The sequence below is a fragment of the Eptatretus burgeri genome, chromosome 3 (assembly GCF_056783735.1).
Source record: "Eptatretus burgeri isolate ZD-2024b chromosome 3, Ebu_testis_v1, whole genome shotgun sequence".
NCBI classification, from domain to species: domain Eukaryota; kingdom Metazoa; phylum Chordata; class Myxini; order Myxiniformes; family Myxinidae; genus Eptatretus; species Eptatretus burgeri.
Window position 1 is genome coordinate 17,080,990 of NC_140963.1, and position 24,776 is coordinate 17,105,765.

The following is a 24,776-nucleotide window of genomic DNA, read 5'->3' on the forward strand; positions in this document are numbered from 1 at the left end:
ACTTAGCAGAATTTTTTTTTTTTTTTTGTGTGGGAAGAGGTGCGAGTCCATCACTAATGCAGTGGCCCCTGTAACTCAGAACAAGAATTTGTAATCTGTTCAGGGTGCCGGTGACAGCTCGACTACTTTTCATTGAGGACACCGTGGGATCTTTAACGTCCATCAACGAATGCTGGAGGATGGAACGTCCAGTTGAACATCCCTCTGAGGAACAGCAGACACATTGATGCCTTTCCCTGCTTGCGAAACTCCAGGATACTGGTTTCTACTGTTGTCCATCCTTCACCAAACTTGAGCCACAGTTTAATCTTCTACTCTTTGGTGCAGCGCAATTTATTTATGCCATCAACCCAAGGAAAATGTATCACCGATTTTAGGGACAGGCTCTTTACTGTTGTGTTAATATGAAATAAGTCGGTTCTTTGCTGTGTGAAACGCATGTAGCAATGACATTGAATACGGAGCTCTTTCGGTGAGATGTTTACCTTTTTATTGCACTTTGGCATTGACTCGGCTTCACCTTATCATTACCTTGTCATTTCAACAAACGACCTCGAGGCCCATTTTGTAATTTAGAGCCAGGACCTCCTGAAAGCAGTTGATGTTGACTCGATGTCATGTTTACACGTGAAGAGTTACTCTGCAGTGCTTTGGTCTTGTACTGATTTGTCTGTTACCGAGTTGACCAACTGCCGCAGACGTCCCTCGCAATGTATGGTGACAATGACTTAGGATTGTTGATTATGGACTGTTGTTTATCTATGGGGATGCATGCATTTGACTTGTTCAAGTTTTTACTTGTGCACAATATTGACAACTGCAAGAAAGCTATCTGAAGGCCATCTACGTACTACTCGCACAAGGTGCTGTGCAGTGTCGGAGTGAGTTCTTAAATCAATAAATTTGAGAGAATGGAGGACAAGGCGGAAGGGGGAGGAATAAGCGAGGCTTGTTGGGATTGTGAACAAGGGGAATGAGCATATATCATACGGAGAGGAAAATTGGTGTGGGGAGAGGGTGAGAGAGGGTAGCATCAGCGGATAATGAGGGATTTGCGATGATGTGCATCTTATCTTTTTCTATGAAGTTTAGAATTGATGGCCAATTAAGTGATGGAGTATCACACAGTACATCGATCAAACTAAATTTAGTATCGCAGGTTTGACTTCAAAAAGGAAGCTTGAGGACATTTTTGCAAGTCGTTGTATTATATTCATAGGGAAGGCTTCTTCCCGCGAGAAATTCTCTTTCTCACTGGCACCTCATATTGAAAGCATTGACATTAAATTGATTACATGGAAACTTTTTTTTTTTTTTTTAAATTGAAAATTATTTTTGGCATACACATAGGTTCAAAATTTCAGGTAGAAAAAAATTCCATTGTTGAACAAATTGTGTTTTGGAAACTTAAATTCTTCAACGACTTGACTTGACCAGCCTATTTAGTGCATTGCTGGAAGCAGGCCTCTTTCAATGTGGTGTGGCTCGCTCTACTCGATGCAATTTGAGGCCTTTGCACAACAGAACATGTTTCAATTTCAAGTCTCCTTCTGATTTTATTTTTGTTCTTCTTCTTTTATCCACCGAATGTTTGACATTCTTGCTACGTGTCTGGTCAGTTTCCTTTCGGTTATTTTGATTGCCACACTAATATAAAAAAAAACAATTTTTTTGTTGTATACCTTGTCGAGGCTCATATGAGAGTTAACGCACAATGCGCAGCAAGGGGGGCATGAGGCAAGAGGGCGGGAGGGGGAAGGACAAATCAGTGGGGAACAGAGACATTCGGAGATCTGTGCAAGGGAGAGGGATGGGGTATATAAGACTGACATGACAGGGATTTTCAGGAAGGAAAGCAGGGAATTTGAAGGAAGTGGGTTTGGGGTGGATTAACGGGGGTAGAAAAGATCGAGGGTTTGGATGGGGGAACAGAGGTGAACAGCTGTTTTGAAGGCGTGGAGGGAAAAATGGCATTGAAGAGAGTGAGGGAGTTTATTCCAAAGGTGGGGAAAAAAAGAGGAATGAAAGAGTGAAGGTGAGCAGTGATTAGTAATTTTGGTAGTTTTACAAGAAGGGAGTTGTTGGTGGACCTTGAGCTTCTTCTTTTGGCTGCTCCCGTTAGGGGTCGCCACAGCGGATTATCCGTTATGATCCGCATAATGATTTGGCACAGGTTTTACGCCGGATGCCCTTCCTGACGCCAACCCTGGTCGCCTCTTACGACACAGGGATACGGTACACCTATTCTAACCGGGACATACACCGGGCCCAGTAAACTGGTACTCATTTCGCCGACCTCGGAAGGATGACAGGCTGAGTCAACCTCCTGGTGTGTATTAATTCAGTGGCCCAACGGGGCTTGAACTCAGGACCTTTTGGATCCCAAGCCGCTGCCCTAACCACTACACCAACACCAGGCTACATTTTGGTGGACCTTGAGCGCCTTGTGGAATATGGTGGGGACAAATCGCAGACAGAGCAGGAGGGACGAGGCTGTAGAAGACAAAGATCACTGACCTGCCTGCGGTGAGGGAGTGGGAGGCCCAAAGACTCGGCCTCACGCGGGAGATGCCAATGGTCCGAAATGCCTTGGTTTCCACAGCGTGAAGCCGAGGAAGGTGAGAGGGGAGAGCAGTGCTCCATCAGGCTGCGAACGAAAGCTTTGTAAGTGGGCTGAGGAAGGTCTTTGCACGACGGAGGATTCCCAGTCGGTGACTGGCTTTGGAGGCCATCTTTCTTTCTGATCTATTCATTTCTCTTCTTATCCAGTTTTTTATTATTATTATTATTTTTTTTTTTCTGAGTAACCAATCGACCCTTAGTAGGTATCATGGAGCTTGGCACTCCTAGTTAACCCCCCCCCCCCAGCCCAAATTATGGTGATGGCGGTTAACACAGTCAGACCAGAAAGCACGTTGATCATCGGAGATTATAAGCATGAGGAAGGGGTGTGGCGCACTGGCGGAGCGACGGAGGCACAGCTGGATGCACAGCACAAGGGGTTTATACTCGAACCCCACGACAAACACATGGGCACAGCAACTTAAAATAAACACAGGAATTTAATGACAATAGAAATATTTACAAAGAACTAGAATCAGAACATAACACGTGAGGTAAACTAATCCTCAGTCTAAATTGAGGTGCCTCGACACGTAGACTTACAGACAAGGAGAAACGAAATCAAAGAAAACCCTTCCTTTATTCTGGCACTTAGCTTGGTCCAGAGATGGTCGTTGTGTAACTTGGAATCGAGGCACTTCATCCTGCACGTGTAGACGTGCGCAAAATGACGCCAAGTCATTTTTTTCACAGCGGGAACGTAAGTCGGGCAATTCGTGAGCGGTATTCAGCACAAAGGCTCACCGACTGTCGTGCAGCTTCTTCGTCTATCGCACCTGCCGATATGCTCTTAGCAGAATGGCACTCTTAGCAGGGGTTCCGAAGTCCATCCTGCATGACCAGCCAAGAGTTGATGGCCAACGTCTTGCTCAGTGCGCGAGTCAAATTGCCTCAGCACACATGCAAGAATTGTGTAGTCTTCATGCATTGAAGGAAAGCCAGCCGTGAATCCCTGTTCTTTCAGACCATCTCCGAGCTACATTCTTTCTCGTGCCACTTCTTTCTTCTTCCTCCTGCCACTAATGTCGCACCCATCAATCGGCCTCGAGGGTGTGACTTCGCCCGCCGTCCCCTTGGAGGCGGGGCTTCTTCCTACTTGGTCATGCAGCTCGGTTGTCATGGTCCATTGCTATTTGTAATACAAAAACAATTGGGGAAAGTCATGGGGGCAATCACATACTGTGGAACTTGGCCTTAATCCATATCTAATTAAGACTGCACCACCCCTCGTGTGGTAATGCGTAAAACTTAAGCTCACAGTTTCCCTACTTGATTACATCGAGATGTCTCCTACACGTCCATGGACCAAACAACTCTATTGAATCCTAACTGTCCTTTCAAATTCCTCCATCTACCCCCCACAACCGTAACACAGGGATTACCAGATGAAGCCACCACAACAACCAGAATTCATCCAGAGACTACCTGGTTTATTAACAGGAATAGCATGGGGGAGAGAACAGAAGGAGCAATCACAAATCGTTAAGGAACAATATATCAATAATAATAATAATACCCCTTACATGATAACTGATCATACATGCCCACAAACCAGTGATGTACGCACATCCTTGATTATCTAATTTGAAGGCCTTTGATCATTCCACGAAAAAGACCAAAGAGGAAGATGAGCCAATAAATACCCCGGCTGTGCCTGGCAGGATTCAGCAGGAACAGATGCAGGATGGCAGCCCAGGTGCGTCCCATCCACAGCTGTCCGTATTCGGAGGAGGATGATCGAGGAATGGGTGGATAGGTGGAGGCGCGGTCTTGACGCAGCAGCTCTGTAGCTTTTTCCACCCTCCCTGTGCAATCATTCCCAGCATCTACTCGTGTCATTCTGACGCCGCACCCCTTTATCGCATCGGGCTCGCAAGTCACCGGTAATGTGCCATGCCTCTCCCATGTCACTCGTCATTAGTCGAAAGATCTGGTCTGGGGGCAGGGCGACCTTTCCACGACTTCTCATCCCGAGGTCTGTTACTGTGGCTTGGTCATGCAGGATGATTGAAGCGGCTTTATCCGCCTAAACTAAGGAATGATCGTCTGTCTACACACTAAAAAGACCATTCATGACTGATACCAGAGGTAATAAACATCGAATTAAGGGTCAAACGGGTTGATAATTTTAGATGAACACAATGGATTGGTTGATATGGTCTAGCTGAACAAAATAGTGATGCGTATCTGATATCACATACTTTTATGCATATCGGAAACACTTGATAAGGAAATAACTCCACTATAGTAATCATTTATTAACCCCAAGGAATCATTTCAACAACAATTATGTAACTATCATTATCAGAAATAAGAGATAAAGCTATGTTGCCAGATGATGACCCCCTCCCTCATATTTGAAAGCACCCAAATGGCCGATTTCAGAAGAGCAAAGTGTTTCGATGAGTATGACTGGCCATTTTAATGGAACTGGACCAAGCCTGAAGGAAATCCTGTTGCCGAGGTCCCCAGAATTGAAAGTTGAACTCTGAGCTTCTCAAATGTTCACAAAATTTGCACATGGAATCCATCCATCCATCCATCCATCAGGACCATACTCTGTGTGGAGCATTGGTGCAGCCGAAGCAGTCTCCTTGGCTATTGGGTACAATCCTGGATGGGCCACCACTCCGACACAGTATACCAGCAAGCTGGTACTCATTTTGCCGACCTCGGAAGGATGACAGGCTGAGTCAACCCCACCTGGTATTAATTCAACAGCCGAGGTGGATTTGACCAGACATTCCATATCCCAAAAACTGAAATTTTGAAGATAAGTGAATTTAGATGGACTGATTTGGGATGGTTTCAATCTGATGATTACAAAGTTCTTTTCTAGTCAGGAAACCTGCAAAAGGAATGCAATATGAAGACAACAGTGTCATTACTTGCCGGTATACAACTCGGCCAATGATGTATTAATATCGCTGGAGTTGAAAGGACGTCCAGTGAAAAACATCATTCAGATATATGCTCCAACCTCTGTGAGCAGATGATGAAATCGTGGAGGGGTTTATGGAAAGTTGCAGGAACTGATAGAACAGGGATGGTTTGGAATTTGTGTCTAAAGGAGATGTTTTAATTATTATGGGAGACTATAATGCAAAACTTGGAGAAGCAGGAGCACCAGGGATTGAAAGAAAGCATGGACTTGGCATCCAAAATGTACCATGGGAGCGCATCTTAGAAATCGGACAGATTGTGGGGACAAATCTGCCAGGTGCAGACTGTGGGATGGACCATGAACTCCTAGCAAAACTACGAGTCAAAAGGAAAAAGGACAAACCAATCAAAAACTCCGACCTGATGTGACCTTGAAAATGTTTGTAACCGATATGCAATAAGGACCAAAAACAAACAAACAAACGTTTTGCAGAGCAGGACGTGGTTGAGAAAATGCCAACGTGTAGCTTGAGGTGGAAAACGTGTACGAAAGATAATTTCCAGATGTGTGTGATAAATGTGCATTTTACAGTAATTTGGATAGAAAGCGTTTGGAGGAGAAAGTCACGATACACCTCCAAGGAATTGACATTTCATTCCAGGTTTTTCTGGCCAATAATCACTGACCTGTCTAATCATGCATGACCTTAACCCCATTTATACCCCTTGCACACTTCAGACGGATTAGACAGCTGAGACCCGTGAACATTTAGACTGACGGTGACGTGTAACTTATAACTCGATTTTTGTTCACTAGAATTTTACAGGCATTGTAACAATGACTGTTACTTGCAAAATTATTACTTTGTGTTTAAACTCCTGCAACATAAGACATCTATAAAATGCATGTGAAATGACTCTTGAACTATTTTTTTTTCTTTTATTCAGGTAAGAATGCACGATGCAATGTAATATATGTTGGTCTTAAATCTGAGTTGTTTCGTATGATGCAAATCATCAGGATTTTTTTCTTTCTTTCTTCTAATTATAATTCCCGGGGCAACGCTGGCCTGGCATCAGTGATACTGAAATGGGAGTCAAAATTGCACCGTCAATGACGTCATATGCAGTGATGTCTTTTAAATAAATAAACAAACTACCACAAAGGCAATCATGGCAGTTTCACATGCGACATTCGTTGCCTAATGTGTAAAGGTTAAAGGTAAAAGGCATTTCTGCATATGATGTCATTGACTTTTGTTGAATACTTCCAAGGTCTCCTATTTTGACCCCCATTTCAGTCTCGCTGCTGATTTATAACATTGCCTTGCAAATATTTTTTAGCCGCGTCTCGCATAGCGAGACGTGGCTCTAAGGGAGCTCCGCGTTCTTCAAACAAAACCTTTAGGACTCGGCTCTTTTATATACTAAACACCTGTACACATCCTCGCATTGAGGGTGCCTTTTGAGAGCGTCCATCATGAACTTTTTTTAATATATTCGGACATTTGCTTTAAAGTTTCGAAAAGTTCACGTTACTATTTAAAGATTATTCCATTTAATGTATTGTAATTTCGTAAATACACGATTTTCTCGTCATGAACGACTATCGTCCATGACGGGTCTCGCTATTGGCTCAATCAAGGCACGTGACGAAATAGCGGAAGTTTTTTTTTTTTTTTTCTCCTTCTTCCTCTTCTTGTTCTTGTTCTTCTGGTGAAGACAAAACCTTTAGGATGCAGCTCTTGGACACATTTGTCCTTGTTTATAATAGGCGTCACCACGTATGTCGTCATTGACTTCAATTGAATACTTTTATTCCACTACTTTGTTTGGTAACACCCGGGCAACGCCGGGTAACCTCTGATATTTTCATGTATAAACGAAAAGCATTGTCCGTGAAGCCGTCCATCAATCCATGAAGACTTTATGCCTATTAATCACATCCTGTTTGAATCTTGGTTGCAGACTCCACCAAGGTCTATAAATTTCATGCTATTGGAATGTTCCTTTCACAGTGAAGCCATGTGACTGTTGATTTCATACTGCTTGAACGTCAGTTGCACCCTGACGTCACACACATGTCTATTAGTTGTGTATTACTGCAATGTCCCTTTCGACTCTGGACTGCTGAGACCCCTTTGGCTGTTGAAGAACCTTAAAAAAAACCCCTAAAACCCTTAAGACCCTTCGACCTTAATACCATTTAGACTCCTTTCCCCCTTCAGGTGGATTCGACAGCTTAGACCTTTGACCATTTAGACTACTTTTTCGATTACAAATTAATTTCAAATAAATATATCACCAATATTATAAATAAATTTGGACAAAAGAAATGTTTGAATTATGATTGATTAAAATCATGACACACAACAAATCTGTGACAACGACGTGCGGAGAGGCGAGCATAGCGAGCTGATCCACGCTTGTCGAAAGATAGTCAGTTCCTAAAGCTTGCACCAAACTTTTGGTGAAGCAGTAATTAATTATATGTTTTGTTATAAATAAATTGGATGAAAGTGAGGATTTTTGTGTTATTTATCAAAGCGTCCACCACCTCATTTTTAAAAAAATTATTTTTAAAGTCCATACCTCCAAAGCTATGTATGTAAATAAACCAGAAAACTAAGTGTGCACGTGTATGTTTCTTATCTAACTACTACGAGATCACTGAGGCAATCCCAAGCAAACTTTGTGGGATGAACACATATTTAGTTTCGGTGAAGATTGAATGTACTCCACTTGAAATTCACCTTCTGCATCCACCAGAAACGTGGCTAACCTTGTGTTTAATGTAGTGGCATCCTGAAATCTGATGTCGGTGTTAAACACAACATCTCCGAGCAAGAACATGAGATCATTCCAGCTCTTCATGATAACAAGAAATGCATGATAAAATCTGCTGATAAAGGTGGTGCTGTAGTTGTATAGAGATGTAATCTGTATGAGCAGGGCGCAAGGCAACAGCTTTCAGATGGGAGTATTTTTTTTTTTTGTTAACCTGTTGAATCGGATCCCACTTTGGAAGAGCATTTTATAATTTCCAATTCGGTGAAATGTATTTCATCATTAAAGGGGATTCGCCTTCCAATCTTATCCGGGATAACCCCCAGTGTGCAAATTATTTACTTCTCAAGATTCATAAACCCAATACACTTTGTCATCTGATTGTATCCACCTGCAACTACCCCGCAGAATGTATAGGCAAGTACCTCGATAGAATTCTGGCACCATTTGTCACTTTGTTGCCGACTTGGGTGAAGGATACATCTGAATGGATTCATCTTTTCAAGAATGGGAAAAATGGGCATTTTCTTTTCACCTGGATACTTATTCTTTCTATTCTAACATCCCTTCATATGAGGGATTGGAAACTCTGCAAAAAATATTTTTGGAGCATCATCATTGTGACACCAGACTCGGTGTCACCGCCGTTTTAAGATTGCCTGGATTTGTCCTCAACCTATCTTCTTTCAAGTTTGGGGAATTTATTTATAAAATAACGAAGAGTAGCTGTGGAAATGAAAATGGGACCCTCTTATGTGTGTGTGCTTTGCCGGTTACATCGACAAAAAGATGATCAGCAGTTACGAGGGTTCTCCACCAATCCTTCTGAAACGTTATATTGATGATTCCATCGCAGTGATGACTTATTTTTGGGGTGATGTGCAAGACTTTTAAATTGTGTCAACAATCTATCATCTTTTTCTCCAGTATACTTTTATTTGTCATTTCTGATACCAGTGTGAATTTCTTGGACATCAACATCTATTCAGCACAGGTGATTATTACAAGTTGACCAATTCTCATTCATACCTGATGTATGAATCATTTCATCCTCCATCGTGCCAAAATTCCACACCATATTCTTCATTTCTGAGATTGTGATTTATTTGTAGCAATTCAGATACTTTTCACATGCAAACTCAAGAAATGAGGTTTGTTTGTTTTGATTTTTTGGAGGTTTTTTTGTGTTATTTATTTATTTATTTTTTCAGTTGGGTACGATATGTCCCCAAGGAATTGATGTTACGTTCTGGGTTTTTAGCTTATCTGGAATTGGAATTCCAGATAAGGTATTGCTATCGTGCACCGTCCGTCCGTACCAATTTTGACTTGGCCAGCCAAACCGCGTGGCCGATCTGGCTGAAATTTGGCAGCAACGTTCCACTCCCGGCTGGTAACGGGGATTGCAAAGCTCATTTCGGTCACTTGACTTCAAGTAGGTCAAAATGGCCGACTTAATAAATGTATTCAAAAATATTCTTCTCCAGACCTACCAGCCAGAATGCTACCAAATCTGGGTTACAGCATTAGGACAGGATCCTGATGATAAAATACAGAGGTCATACCAATCATGTAACCGGAAGTTTGTTAAAATAGCAGACTTATTAAAGTTTTGGGAAAATTTCCATAAATTCCTTCAAAAATCTTCTTCTTCTCCAAAGACACCAGTCAGAATGCTACCAAATTTGGGTTCCAACATTAAGCCAGGGCCCAGATAAGCTGCAGGTCCAGTGGTCATGTATATATATATATATATATATATATATATATATATATATATATATATATATATATATATATGTGTATATATGTGTGTCGTAAGAGGCGACCAGGGTTGCGTCAGGAAGGGCATCCGGCGTAAAAACCTATGCCAAATCATTATGCGGACAACAAAACGATTTTCCATACCGGATCGGTCGAGGCCCGGGTTACCAACGACCGCCACCGGTACCGGTGGTCAGCAGGGTACCAATGGAAATTGTGCTACTGCTGGGCGAAGGAGGAGAAGGAGACGGGGAAGGCGAGTCCGGAGGCAGTGGGAGAGGGGGAAGGGTAGAAGTGTGGAGGTGAGAGTTGGAACTCTGAATGTTGGGACGATGACTGGCAAAGGGCGAGAGTTGGCTGATATGATGGAGAGAAGAAAGGTGGACATACTGTGTGTACAAGAGACCAAGTGGATGGGGAGTAAGGCTAGGAGCATTGGAGGTGGTTTCAAACTGTTCTACCATGGTGTGGATGGGAGGAGAAATGGTGTCGGGGTAATTCTGAAGGAAGATTATATGAGAGGGACAGTGCAGGTAGGACGGTTTGGAGACAAAGTGAGAGAGGCGAGATTGAGATGGTTTGGACATGTGCACAGGAGGGAAACGGAGTATATCGGGAGAAGGATGTTGAAGATGGAGCCGCCAGGCAGGAGGAGAAGAGGAAGGCCAAAGAAGAGGTTCATGGATGCGGTGAGGGCAGACATGCGGGTGGTTGGAGTGTCAATGGAAGATGTGGAGGATAGAGCGAAATGGAGACGGTTGATCTGCTGTGGCGACCCCTAACGGGAGCAAGGCGAAAGAGGAAGAAGGAGAAGATATATTTTTGTCCTAATCCCAATACATCATGGAATTAATTATTCATGCACCTACCAATAATTATGATGCATGCATTTGATTCATTGGACTATTTTATTGCGTCAGATGTTTGAGTTTCTCAGTTCTTCAATAAGGGCGTACGCCCGAAACATTGGCTGTTATTTTCTCCATTCACAGTGAATTCTTCAATCTTCATCTTTCCTTTTCTGATATTTTACTGACGCAAGAAAACATTTTTTGTGTAGTATATGAGGGCATGTTAAAAAAAAAATGCCTTTCATTGTTTTTCACCAAAACAAGTAAAGATATTCAAATGAAATAAGACATACTAACATCAGTCTTTCTTCTATCGTGCATGTTGCAAATTTATTTCTCAACAGAATTGCCATTTCAGTCCACACACTTCGACTGTTTGAGTAGATTTGTGATGCTTTCATAATAGAATTGTGCATCCTGCTGACTTGTCAAGGCAACTACGAAGTGCTGGCTATCATTAAGAAGAAAAATGTTCTCCTGGAAGGTGTTCCATAAGTTTGGGGAAGAAATGAAAATATCACAGAGCCAAGTAGGGGCTGGTGATCCTTTGTTGTGTTACTCCATTGACTCTTGCTCTCAAGATTGTAATGGTGCACCCAACTGTAATCTCCCAGTCATCTCAACTCTCGTCTCCAGCGCTTCACGTTTTACAGCACTGATCCTGCCATGCCTCATTCTGCCATCTTGTTTTTCATCGCACGGAGACATCTCGTGCCAGAATCAGGAAACTTTACACTCGGTGGCAGGAAGAAATAGTGTGCGGACTGAACTTTGTTTCATTTGAATGTCTTTACCTGTTTTCGAGAAAATAATATGAGGCATCACTCTTCAACATGCCCTCATTTATGTAGGTATATATATATATATGTATATATGTATATATATATATATATATATATATATATATATATATATATATATATATATATATATACTCGGTGTACAAAATATTAGGACCACCTTCCTAAAATTGAGTTTCACCCACTTTTGCTCTTGGAACAGCCTCAATTTGTCGGGTCATGGACTCTTCAAAGTGTCGAAAGCGTTCCAGAGAGATGTTGGCCCACTTTGATGCCAATGCTTCCCACAGTTGTCAAGTTGGCTGGTAGTGGATCCCTACTCCGAATAGCTCGTTCCATGTCATCCAACAGATGCTCAATTGCATTGAGATCTTGTGACTGGGCAGGCCACTGCAGTAAGCTGAATTCACCGTCATGTTCGTGGAACCATTCCTGGACAATCCTATCCTTGTGGCATGGGGCATTATCCTGCTGAAGAAATCCATTCACAGATGGATACACTCCTGCCATGAAGGGATGCATGTACTCATGTGGTTTTCTCCACACCCTAGTTCTTCCATCGGCATGAAAATAGCAGGAACCGGGATTCATCAGACTAGGCAATGTTTTTTTTTCCTATCCTCCAGTGTCCAGTGTTTTCATTCCATAGCCCATTGCAACCGCAGGTTCTTGTTTTTTGCTGAAACAAGTGGAAGTCTGAAAAGTTGCCGGCTGCCATACCCCATTCATGTCAAGGTACGACGAGTTGAGCATTCTTTTTATGGGTCTTCTGGCACTAATTTTCAACCGGACTGTCAGTTGATTAACTATAGCCTATCCGTTGCTCTGCACAATTCTTGTCAGCCTCCTTTGGCCAATTTCATTAATGAGCCATTTTCGACCACTGGCCTGCCGTTGGTTGGATGTCCTTTGGGTGGTGAACCATTCTTTATGCACACGGGAAAATGTTAAGTATGAAAAACCCATCAGCGTTGTATACTCCTGGTTCAAGGGGGGAGTTCGTGGCCATCGCAAAGGTACAAAGTCACGCATGATTTTATTGTTGTACATACCAAGACCTTTCAAAAAAATTTGGGTGACAAGCCCAAATCTGTATAGATTTTGCTACAGAGGGTGCTTTTCAAAATGGCCACCATAAGTATTACTTTTGACCATATCTTGGTCTGTGAGACTCATAGAGACATGATATTGGTGCCTAAACTTATGTTTTCAGGGTCAAGGAACTCAATAAGACCAATAACAATTACATTGGCTCCTTCGTTTGCGGCAGCTATTCAAAATCGCAGTTGTCCATATTTCAGTCATCAAAACACATAGACGCTTGATGTTGGTGGTTATACTCCTGCATTTAAGCCCAAGGAATCCAATGATAAGAGTATAATAATACAGTGGTTCATTTGGTTGAGTTGTCATGTTACCTTAAATCTCTGGGAACTAGGTTTGTCCTGGAAAAGAACACAGACTGTGTCATGCTCAGACACATTAGCACCTTCATGATCCCAGTTGTCAACGGTTGCTGATCTGAATTCTCCAGGATCAAAATGAGCTGGTAGTGCAACATCCTGCCTATTCTGCTGTGCAGTGTAGGTTGCAATGTCGTATTGATATTGTCGCAGTTCTCCGTAGCCTAGCGCAAGCCCTTGACGATTCAAGATACTGGTGATGATTTTCCCTCCATGCCCGAGACTGTGAGCTGATTCAGCATTCATTATTACATGCATTGGCGTTCTCCTTCTGCCACAATGATGTACATAATACATAGTCTGAAACAGAGCTTGGATCTTCCTGCAACGTTGAGCAGAGAGGCAACCATCAGCAGTCTGTTTGGAATCACTGTTATTACGACCCTCACTATTCTCTGTTTCACATGCATCATCATCTAACTCTTCATCATCTACATCTTCTGCTGTAGGATCTCTTTCCATCATTACAGCTTCAGCTGCCTTGGGGTATGTCTTGGGGTTGAAATTGTATAAATATCCTAAAAACCTAAGTATTGGTTCTGGCATTCTCATACTGGAGCATGCATGTTTTAGATCTTGAGCATCACAGAATCTATCATCTAGGTTAAAATCATGACTATCAAGACTTTGCCGTAGCACATTGGCGCAAACCTGTACAGGATCAATGGAGCGAATATGCTCTGCCAAAACATCTGCTCTATTACATGGCACACTATAAACCATCAAAGACTTTCGCAACTGGTCAGGATATGTAAAATCAATGCTACTACCAAAGTGTCTAAAAAAATATCTTCACATCTCTATTGCGAAATTGATGCTCATCCTCCACAAGTCTATTCAATCGGTCTCTGGTTATACTGAGTTCATAGCCATTGCCACTTTTCAGTCCCTCTTCTAACTCGGTAACGATATCACTCCATGCACGCTGCTTGGGGTTCAGCTCTGGTATATCGCCAGTTGAACGTTGAGCATTCTCAAACTTTTGGATGTATGATGTCATGCACTGTTTGTGATAATACAAGTCAGCTCCAAAAACTGCATGCTCATCCTGGAGGTCACACATTCGACTGAAAATATCATCCTGGAAGAAGTTTGCTGCTTGTAAAAGTGAAGTAGCACGGTTCGACTCAGATATATGATATTTCGTGAAGTCCCGTTTGTGTGACTTCTTGTTACAAATGATGCAGTTCATCGAGTAGTTGACACTATATGCATCTGTAGGATTTGGAGGTGAACGTACAGCGGAGTGAGCACGAGTCGCAACCCCATGTGGACTGCCAGATTCTTCTGAGGATAGCGATGCTTTCTGTGATTTCCCTCCTTCCTGGATGCGTCTGAGCAGATTCGCATTGGTGTACTTCTTGTAACACTGGTTGGAAACATGATAATAGAAGAAGTCACTCTCGGCTGGCATCAACTTTACGCGTTTCGTTACAGGGTCGTTTCGTATGTCACGAGCTTCCCGTATTCGTTTTCACCCATTGGGTGTGCAGCGTGTGCTGATCAGTTTTTCCTGCGTTGGCTCTTGACAAATTACACACTTTGTCCGGTCAAAATCACCAACTCCTGTCCCCGAAAGCTGTACAAATTCCATTGCTGATTGTGGATGAGGGCTTGTATTAGGTCTTGTATTAGTGCTTGTCTTCAGAATTTATCTGAAATAAAAGAGAAGTGGATTACAGTGAGTTGATTTGTTAAATGAAGATCTTTAAACGTAATGATTACAGAAAGCAGCAAATCTTCAATTTTGTGATGGGCACCATATACTCCTGGCTCTCGGGGGAGTTCGTGGCCATCGCAAAAGTACAGTCACCCATGATTTTGGTTAAAATAGTTATGGGCGTCACTGAATATACTCAAGAAGATTTTTACTGGTCTCAGTGAACCACTGTATTATTATACTCTTATAATTAGATTCCTTGGGCTTAAATGCATGAGTATAGCCACCAACATCAAGCGTCTATGTATTTTGATGACTGATGTATGGAAAACTGCGATTTTGAATGGTGGCCATTTTGAAATTCACGATGGCTGCCACAAACGAAGGAGCCAATGTAATTGTTATTGGTCTTATTGAGTTCCTTGACTCTGAAAACATAGGTTTAGGTACCAATTTCATGTCTCTATGAGTCTCACAGACCAAGATATGGTCAAAAGTAAAACTTATGGCGACCATTTTGAAAAGCGCCCTCTGTAGCAAAATCTATACAGATTTGGGCTTGTCACCCAAATCGTTTTGAAAGGTCTTGGTATGTACAACAATAAATTCATGGGTGACTTTGTACTTTTGCGATGGCCACAAACTCCCCCCTTAGAGCCTACACGAGTAGTTCTTGACACTCAAACCGGTGCGCCTGGGACCTACTACCATACCTCGTTTAAAGGCACTTAAATCTTTAGGATTGACCTTACACACACACACAACCCATGTCTCAATTGTCTTGAGACTTTAAAATCCTTCTTTAACCCATCTCCTCCCCTTCATCTACACCGATTGAAGTGGATTTGACAGGTGCAATAAATGAAGGATCATAGCTTTCACATGGATTCACCCAATCGGTGTATTTCATGGAAAGAGCAGGTGTTCCTTATTTTTTGAACACCATATATTGTATGTATATGTATATGTATATGTATATGTATATATATATATGTATATATATATATATATATATATATATATATATATGTATCCCTGTGTCGTAAGAGGCAACCAGGATTGCGTCAGGAAGGGCATCCGGCGTAAAACATTTGCCAAATCACAATGCAGATCATACGGATGATCTGCTGTGGCGACCCCTAACGGGAGCAGCTGAAAGAAGAAGAGATATATATATATATATATATATATATATATATATATATATATATATATATATATATATATATACACACACACACACACACACACACACACACACACACACACACACACACACACACACACACACACACACACACACACACACACACACGGAGCAGCCTGGTGTTGGCTTAGTGGTTAGGGTGGCGGCTTGGGATCCGAGGGTCCTGAGTTCAAGCCCCGTTGGCCGCTGAATTAAAATACACCAGGAGGTTGACTCAGCCTGTCATCCTTCCAAGGTCGGCAAAATGAGCACCAGTGTACTGGTAAGGGGGACACTGCATCAGTTTCATAGCCGCGTCCCAACTAATGATGCAACCAGCAGCCACAGGCTGCACTCGATAGAGAGACACACACGGAGTCGTAAAATAATTTGAAAATTCCTGGGAAAGACAAAACAGGTCAAATATGTCTTTAAGGAATAATCTCCAATTTCCCTGGACCTGCTGACATCCCTTTCTTTACCCCTGTTCCAAGTTATTTTTCTATCTCATCTGCAACCCTGCCTTTACCACCTCCGTACCTTACCTCATAACCTTCAATGTCAAACCTTCATTAAAGAATTTTGAAAGTTCAGATTAACTAAATCTGCTGCACTGATGCTATTCACCAAGCACATGTTATCCTCAAAAACTCTAGTTCTCTAGCTGAGCATGATATAACTTGTGTTACAGTTCTTGATATTTGACTGTACATCTCATTAATTTCCATGATTGTAATAGCGATAAACATGATGGTCTTTTATATGCGCCGAGCGATCATCAACAGCCCCAGTGTTTATAGAAAGATGAGAAGGTAAGGATAATTGTGAGGCTGCGTGTGGGTTTTTTCTGGAATGAAGAATGGTGATTTGTGTTCTGACATGTCCAGAAAAGAATGCGCTGCACCTACCTGTCGTGCTTGTATGATGTCATTGCCCACACCTTACTTTTAGAGTTGCAATGAACAAAGGATACCAATTTCCCCAAACGAGTCATGCTATTGTAATTTTTATTTGGGGATAGGCTCATAATTCATTTATCGTACTACTTACAAAGATTCATTACTTTTATACAAGTGTTGGTCACAAAATAGCCAACAGGCATCAGTCACATTGTCGAGTTTCTTGGATGGTGAATATGGCATTTGACAATATAATTACAACCCTTGTCTATTGTACAGTGGTTTCGTTTCATTTTTACAACCACTTATAGTCTTTTTCTACATAAATTGTGGCTTTTGTTTTACTGCACATGTATGTACATCTGATGCCGTCATGATAGAACTGTCGCCCGGCTGACTTAGCCAGAACTTCATAGCGGCCTTGATATCATCGTTTGAAGAAGAAAAAAATGTTCTCCAGGAAGATATTCCTTAAGATTGGGGAAGACATGCAAATGTGTCAGTCAAGTCAGACTGGTGATCCTTTGTTGCGGGACCCTCATTGACCGTCTCTTGCTCTCTGGATTTTAATGGTCCACCCAACTCTCATCTCAGTGAGTAGTCACAATGACGGTTCATTGTAACCAAGAATAAACCCGGACATAGTGCTTTATTTTATCTGATTTATGCTTTGCCTTGTAAGCAGGAACGAGCTGCAGTCTGTGTCATAGTTGCAGGACAAGTTATGATCTGAGATTTGCCTGTTTCACAACTTACCCTGAACAAAAACTTTTCTGGTTTCTTGCTATGAGAGAAATCCTTGCACGCAGTCCTTGTATATAATGGTTAACATATCATGCGGAATGAAAAGGTTCCCAACATGACACTCAGACACACCAACAGAGGCACACACAATAAAGATTGCGTTACAGTGACACGTCTGTCACACTTGCCTTCACGGAGGCAAACTCGTTCGCTCATGTTTGACATTTGGAGGGTAAACCCGACTCCATTGTGGAAACTTGTCACAACACAATTCATAAATCGAGCGGGGTTTGACGATGTCACAGCGTGACTCGAGAGTCGTGTGAGCAGTTTGTATTTATATTTCAATTTGCTTCCTGAAATTACATGAAATTATGGATGTACGGCCAAATGCACATTGCTGAGCTCTGGCTTGAAAAGGCTCAAAAAATCTTTATTCAAAAACTTTCTTTTCTTTTCTTTTGTTAAACCTATCTTGTTTCATTGCACTTTTATTCAAATTTTGAAAAATAAAAAAAGGGTGGTGTTCATCATCGTCATGTCCCATGTTCTACACAGAGTGCTTGTGTTTCTAAGACAGTTGCTTGGCTGCAATCCTGGTTGAGTCGCCATTCCAACTCAGGAAGTCATGGCAGGAATTTGTAATTTGTTCAGAGCGCCAGCGATAGCTCATCTCCTCTTCCTGAAGGACACCCGTCAGATCTTTAACGTCCATCCGATGGACGGCACACACATTGATGAATCACTCTGCCTGTGATGCAATGGGATGACAGTTTTCAACTGGGTGAGGATTCAAACCCAGGCTAGATAGCTTAGAGGTGACTGTACGTAACACTAGAGCATCCTGCCAGCCCCTTTCCACTTATGGTGTTTGATCTCACGTTTCTAACCTTATTCTCCTTCCATTGCTTAGTATATTTTTCTTCCTCTTTGTGATCATTTAATAACTTCTAAACTCTAAAGAGAACAATAGGAATGTAATCATAGATTGAGATCCACATCTCGTACTGTATATGAATTGTTTGTTTGATATCGCTCGATTTTAGATGCCAACGTGTGGCCTAGTCCCACCTTCCGTGGAGTTGATCCATGATGTTTCATCTGGTTGTTGTTGTTGTCACTTTTGTTATTGCTTTTTATATTTACTTTGTAAGCGATTCAGCCTTCACAATAAGTCTCTTGCCATGTAGCCCTGCGATTGAAAATGTGCACAATGCTGGCATTCGGCACCGCACGTACGCATGAGGGACCAAGTGCACCATTATTGCCAATCTTTGAGGTATATAGCATGGATCTTTCTTATAGGGAGGCAGCACAATGGACTGCTATTACAACATACAACTGTCTGAGCTTGCACGGCAATCCATCAAATTTCCAGACACAGATGGCGGGTTAGATATGGTCAGCTGTTGACTCGAGTTAAATTGTGACTTCATGTTCAGAGTGAGAGTGCGACAAAACAAACCTGTGCTCCAAGTTCTCATGATAAAAAATAAAAAAAATAAATTCTACGTATTTACTTCGATCGTCGTAAAGATTGCGGGTTCAAATTCCACTCAACTCTCGGGACAACTACTGTACATGTACAATTAAAGAGATTGATTTACTGCGCACTTGGAACTTTTGTGTTGTTGTACCTTTTGTGTGACCACCATACATTTTTGTGCTTACATGTATTAATCAATCTCTTTAATTAAAAACAATTTCAAGTATATGATCATGACACACGAGCAAGGCTATTGCAAAACAAATGAAGGAGTTCTGCTAACTTCTCTCCAAGGTGGCTATAATGAAAGAAACTTGTTTGTTTGTTTTTACATCTGGCTTTACTCCACAGTGTGCGTCCATGATCAAAATAACTCCCTGATGCAAATCGAGCATCACCTTCTTGTTCTTTAGTGTGTTGTACGGGACTTGATTGTATCATTCCAAAGGAACGTGGCTGTGGCTGTACCGCGGGTGCAGTCGGCGTCCCTGGTCAGGTCATGGCGATAACTCGCCTGGTATACCAAAAGACACTGTGGGATCTTGAACAATCACTGATGATTCTTGAAGATAGGACACATGGCTTAACATCCATTCAATGGATGGCTCGCTCTGTGATGCAACGTCCTACGTGCGATCTACCAATCTGACGGTTCATCGCCGGGATGGGAATCCAACCGAGACATCCAGATATCTCCAGAGGTAAGTGTGCCACTTCTTCTGCTCCATCGTGTCACACCACTCGCATGTCCAATGAGATGTGTAATGGCAAGGCATCTTCACATTCAGTACACCGAGTGATCATATATCGAGAGACCTTGATTAAGTTACGGGGGAGGGTGGGGGGCATTTTTGGGGCCGTTAAAAATTGCTACCAATTTATATGTCAAGAGTTACCGGCAGGTTTGCTTTACGAGTTCCGCAATAAAACTCTTGTTTGCTCAACCACCATGTCAAGCAGCACATCTGGACGGTGCTCTTTCACCCCAATATGGTTCTTTGTGTGTCTGTGTGGTTTTTCCCACAAACACACTGAATACTGTCTTTTTTTTTTTACAGACAACTGTGTGGTTTTAAATTGGACCTCTTAAATCTAGAATAATTAATTTGAGCCAAAAATAAATAAAAAAATAGCCTAATTTTGTTGCTATGGAAAAGTCATTCATTATTTCCTGGAAGAAAATAATATTTTGCTTAATTCCCAATTACAACTTTGATTCGATTCTGATGTACCGTACTCTTTACAGAGTATTGGTGTTGCCGAAGCAGTTTCTTGGCAAGAGTTGTACTGGGTGCTTTGCCATTGCATTCCCAGCGTTGCTTGTCCGTGCTCTATCCTTTTTACATGCCGAGTCGAGCAAGGAAGCCAGCAGCTCCTACCATTTTTAGCTCGCCTGTTCGAAGAACAGAGAGCTATAGCGATACCCCCGGCGTGAGCGTCAGCGTCAGCGTCAGCATGAAAATGTTAAAGTTTTTGGTGCAAGTTATTTCCTTTCTAATGTTTTTATCTACCAAATTGTTTTTTACTGATTACAATATACAAATACATATATTGCTTTAAAATTATTTGGATCAGACTTCACTGCAATGCTTTATAAAAAATATTATTAGACTAGTCTTTTAAAAACGATAAATGTATAAACAGGCGAGCATTGGGTGGCTTTGACACCAACTCTCTGGTTAAAATCTCTGATTCTGCCAGGGTTTGAACCACCGACTTATTTGACTCGGACTGCACACCATAAACATTATACCACCGGGTCTGGTCAATTACAACTGGAGAAGCTGAACTACAGTAATTGTTGGAATCAAGTACAGGTAGCCAAGGGATGATTCCATTGAAATGTTGCAGACCTCTGTGAATGAAGTCAGGTGATTTGGTGTGGGATTAAGTCTCTGTAAGAAGAAGGTCTTTCGAGAAGAAAAAAAAACCAGTTTAAAACTGAAACTAGAACAGCGCTCGGTAGAGTCTGTATCTCCGCCATGCTCAACAGTTTACATTGAGTATTCCCATTGATGGGCAGGATCTGCAACCGGACCTGAACCAAAACCGAATCGGCTTGTTCTTGTCACCTAACATACTCATTCACCAAGTTTTTGAGATCTTGTGCTGCATATCGTTTTTGTCCATCTCTCTCAAGTGTGAAGAATTACTTGAAAAATTATATGACCCAGATCGGGATTGTCACCAAAATCGAATCGATTTGCCCGTCATGCATCCAATTTGTCCACAAAGTTTCGACTGAATCCGTCCATAACGTTTTGAGACGTCCTGCTCACGGACAGACAGACAAGGTGAAAACGTAACCTCCATCCGCCGTAATTAAACGAGATACTTGATAACACCTTTTGTGAGACAATATTGATCATAGGAGCTACATGCACTCAAATTTCAACTGATTCACCTATATAATTATTAACGAATTGGCCCTTTTTAAATTCATCCAGTCATTTTTCTTTTCTCTAATTTTTGTCAAATTAAATATTAACACGAATTGGCTGCTTTATGTAAAAATTGTCAAATGATCAAGGATTATTGATGTTGGTCGAGGTATAGGTTGGAGATGTAGGCTACATGGATATTGGGAAGACTGGATGATAGCTTAGGTATGGATCGCTGGTTGTGTACAATGTCCATTTGTGATGTCTGTGAGAGGATATCGAAAAACGTGGCTCTGTTGTTGGTGTTTGTTCATTCCTCACCATATAACTGTGTTCAACCACCCCCCCCCCCAAGAAAACAAACACACATTGAATTGATGTAGTGTTGGTAATGCTTCAGTCACATTTGGCTATGCGGCCGTAGGGTCTAAAAAATCTATGGCCACTAGCAATTATAGGGCGGCCGCAGTATTTCCACGGTCACACAATGTAGCAGTCACATATGTTTTTATTTTTTGGGGAGCCGCACGGGGTATTTAGAAATTGTGGAGACTGAAAACGTGGGGGTGCCGTACGGTCTTTGATTTGATGTCGCATGGTGACCTTAGGGCGACCCTGTGGCGGCCATAGAATTTTCAAGGCAGACGCAAGGTAGCCTCAAGGTGCCCGCATGGCGACCGCATGGGGGTCCTAAGGCGAACGTAATTTTTTATTTTATTTTATTTTTTTGTAATTTTTTGGGGGTTGGCAAAATTCATTTTTCATTGATAAGAGCCTACGGCAGCCGCATGAATAATGCAAGCCAACTGTACGCCCTACGTATGGTGGACATGGAACATCTACGTCATGGCTACGGCTTGTCAAATTGCTACGGCCAACCTAGAAATGAAAAAAGTTATAACTCCGCGTTTAATTCCACGGAGACCCCTACGGCCTGTAAAAGATAGCTATACGGCTTAGGGCCACCCTGCGGCCGCCGCACGTTTCTGTCAATTTGGGGGGGGGGGGTACGGCCGCCATATCCTAGCCATAGAGCAAATGTGACTCGTGCTTTAATAACTACCAAAATAGTTGTTTGGTTTTATGGTGAACATTTTCATGAAATGTGCATTTCTATTTATTTATTTGTTTTATTTTTCAACCTTTTTTTTCGTCTACCTGGTCTGAGGCTCATGGAGGAGCTATAACACAAATCACACACACCTGCAGACAAATACTTCAGACAACACCGGACTTTATTTCAAACAAATGTGGTCATTAAGCTTGGGCGAAGTGACATCACTTCCCAGAGCACTTCAGGTACCAGCAACACCATCTTCATGACATCAATTTTCTCTTAACACTCGGTGGGGCAATTAAGGTGAAACTTCCTCCTTCCCATGCATGCCAACCTCGGTGGTTTGTGTGTGCTCTATCCTTTTAACTGCTGAGCAGCCAAGCAAGGAAGCAGTATGTACCATTTTCAATAAGGTTTTTGGATGAATTTTTTTCAAAGGTCAGAATCGAACCTTTAACTTCCCAGACTCAAAGTGAACAGGCCATTTTGCCACCGTTTCTGGTATATACCTTGATATAAATAATAAATGATTCAAAGTTGTTTAAAGTTATTTACCAAATAGTGAATGATTCCAGCAATAGCAGTGTCATGCCTTACCTAAGCAATTACCCCAGGTAACTAGGATTTCCAGAAATTAACCCACATTCTCTTCCAGCCAAAGAAAGCTACGTAAAGCAACCAAGAAAAGCTACACAAAAATAAGTGCTTTGTCAAATCGATCATCTCATCAATTGATCTTAGCCACTTGGGGGTAATCGATTAGGTGAGAGCTGATTGGTTATTCCCTCCAATTATGGGTGAGAGACGTGATTGGGTCTTGTTATTTATATGTTGACCAATATTGACATTGCACGTGGTACATTCTTGGGAGCCTCAATGGGTGCATGTTTAGATCTATGCTGTTGCTGATGACTCGTCAATAAGCGATGAAACCGGTCCATCGGCTGAGAGGGCATGGAATATTGGAGTTCTTGGGTATGTGCTACATGTGAATGTGAATTGTAAAGGAACCCGGGTAGGATTTGAAATGGTAAAGGACTTACCTTATGTAGCTTTTCCTGGTTGCTTCATGCAGCCTTCCTTGGCTAGAAGTGCTTGGCGGTTAATTTATTTTCATCCCATCCACCTGGGGTAATCAGGTGAGAGCCAATTGGCTATTCCCTCCAATTACGGGTGAGACGTGATTGGGTTGTGAAGTATACACACAAACACATTGATTTACGTGTCGAGTACAATGAATAGCACAAACGCACATTTGGGGTCTGCCTAAAGTGTTGGTGTGAGAAATTCCTGTGGTTATCCTGAAGACTCAAAAGCTCAGTGGGCTGTTGACGTGTTGGCGATGAGGTCCTTGGGTTGGAGTCTTGGGTTGAGTGAGAATTTTTTTTTTCACACAAGCCTCATGCAGGAATTTATTCAGGAAATGTATGTGCTTCAGATTTGATGAGGGACAAGTCTAACGTGGCCATGTTCATTCCTATGAATCTTATTACAGCACGTGCACTGGTATACAATTGCACTGAGTTTGAAATGTCCCCGGTGTCTACCATGTCTCCGGTGTCCCTCCCCCCCCCCCCCACATGCACCTCAAGTGACAGCCAATGACGGCTGTCCGGTAGATGTTAGTGCGTAACCTAGACAGAAATGGCGACAATTGACGGAAATACCCGAGTATTTCAATTGAAATTTGTGAAACTAATGTGTTATATATGTGAAAACCATTGAATTTATTGCTTGATGGAAAAAAAACAAGAAACGCTCCCCTCTCATGTACGAACGAATGAAAGACGTCATTTCTGCCCACCATGGCATTTCGCGCCAAACGCTGAAAGCTAAGTTCTTCTTATGCCATCATACTCTAATATTAGCCATAAGCAAGTGTTTCGTCATGCATTAGTTGTTGAAATTTACTTAAAATTATGGCAGATATTGGTGGCAAAGTGATCGGTGGTTCTTTCAACCAGGGAAATGTTGAATTATTTTCATAACTTTGTACTGTACATTCAACATATGCAAAAATTAAATATGCTTAAATTCAAAATGTGTTCATCTATTTTATATATAATAACAATATAACTAATATTATGTAGTTGGTGTAACCACTATGTTTCAATTTTTTGCTCAACAAATATTTTAGCTTTGCTTTAATCTTTTCATCAGCAAAGCTTACATTTTACTCATCATCTGTTTGTC

General features: G+C 41.8%; 1 protein-coding gene and 1 pseudogene across 2 annotated transcripts in view; one reads left to right on the forward strand and one right to left on the reverse strand.

The window, feature by feature from the left end:
* The window catches only part of LOC147029459 (receptor tyrosine-protein kinase erbB-4-like), a 147,389-nt gene that overhangs the window by 31,426 nt on the left and 91,187 nt on the right, over window positions 1-24,776 (forward strand). The gene's annotated exons all lie outside the window — the stretch shown is intronic.
* Window positions 5,406-14,764, reverse strand: LOC147029460 (uncharacterized; annotated as a pseudogene).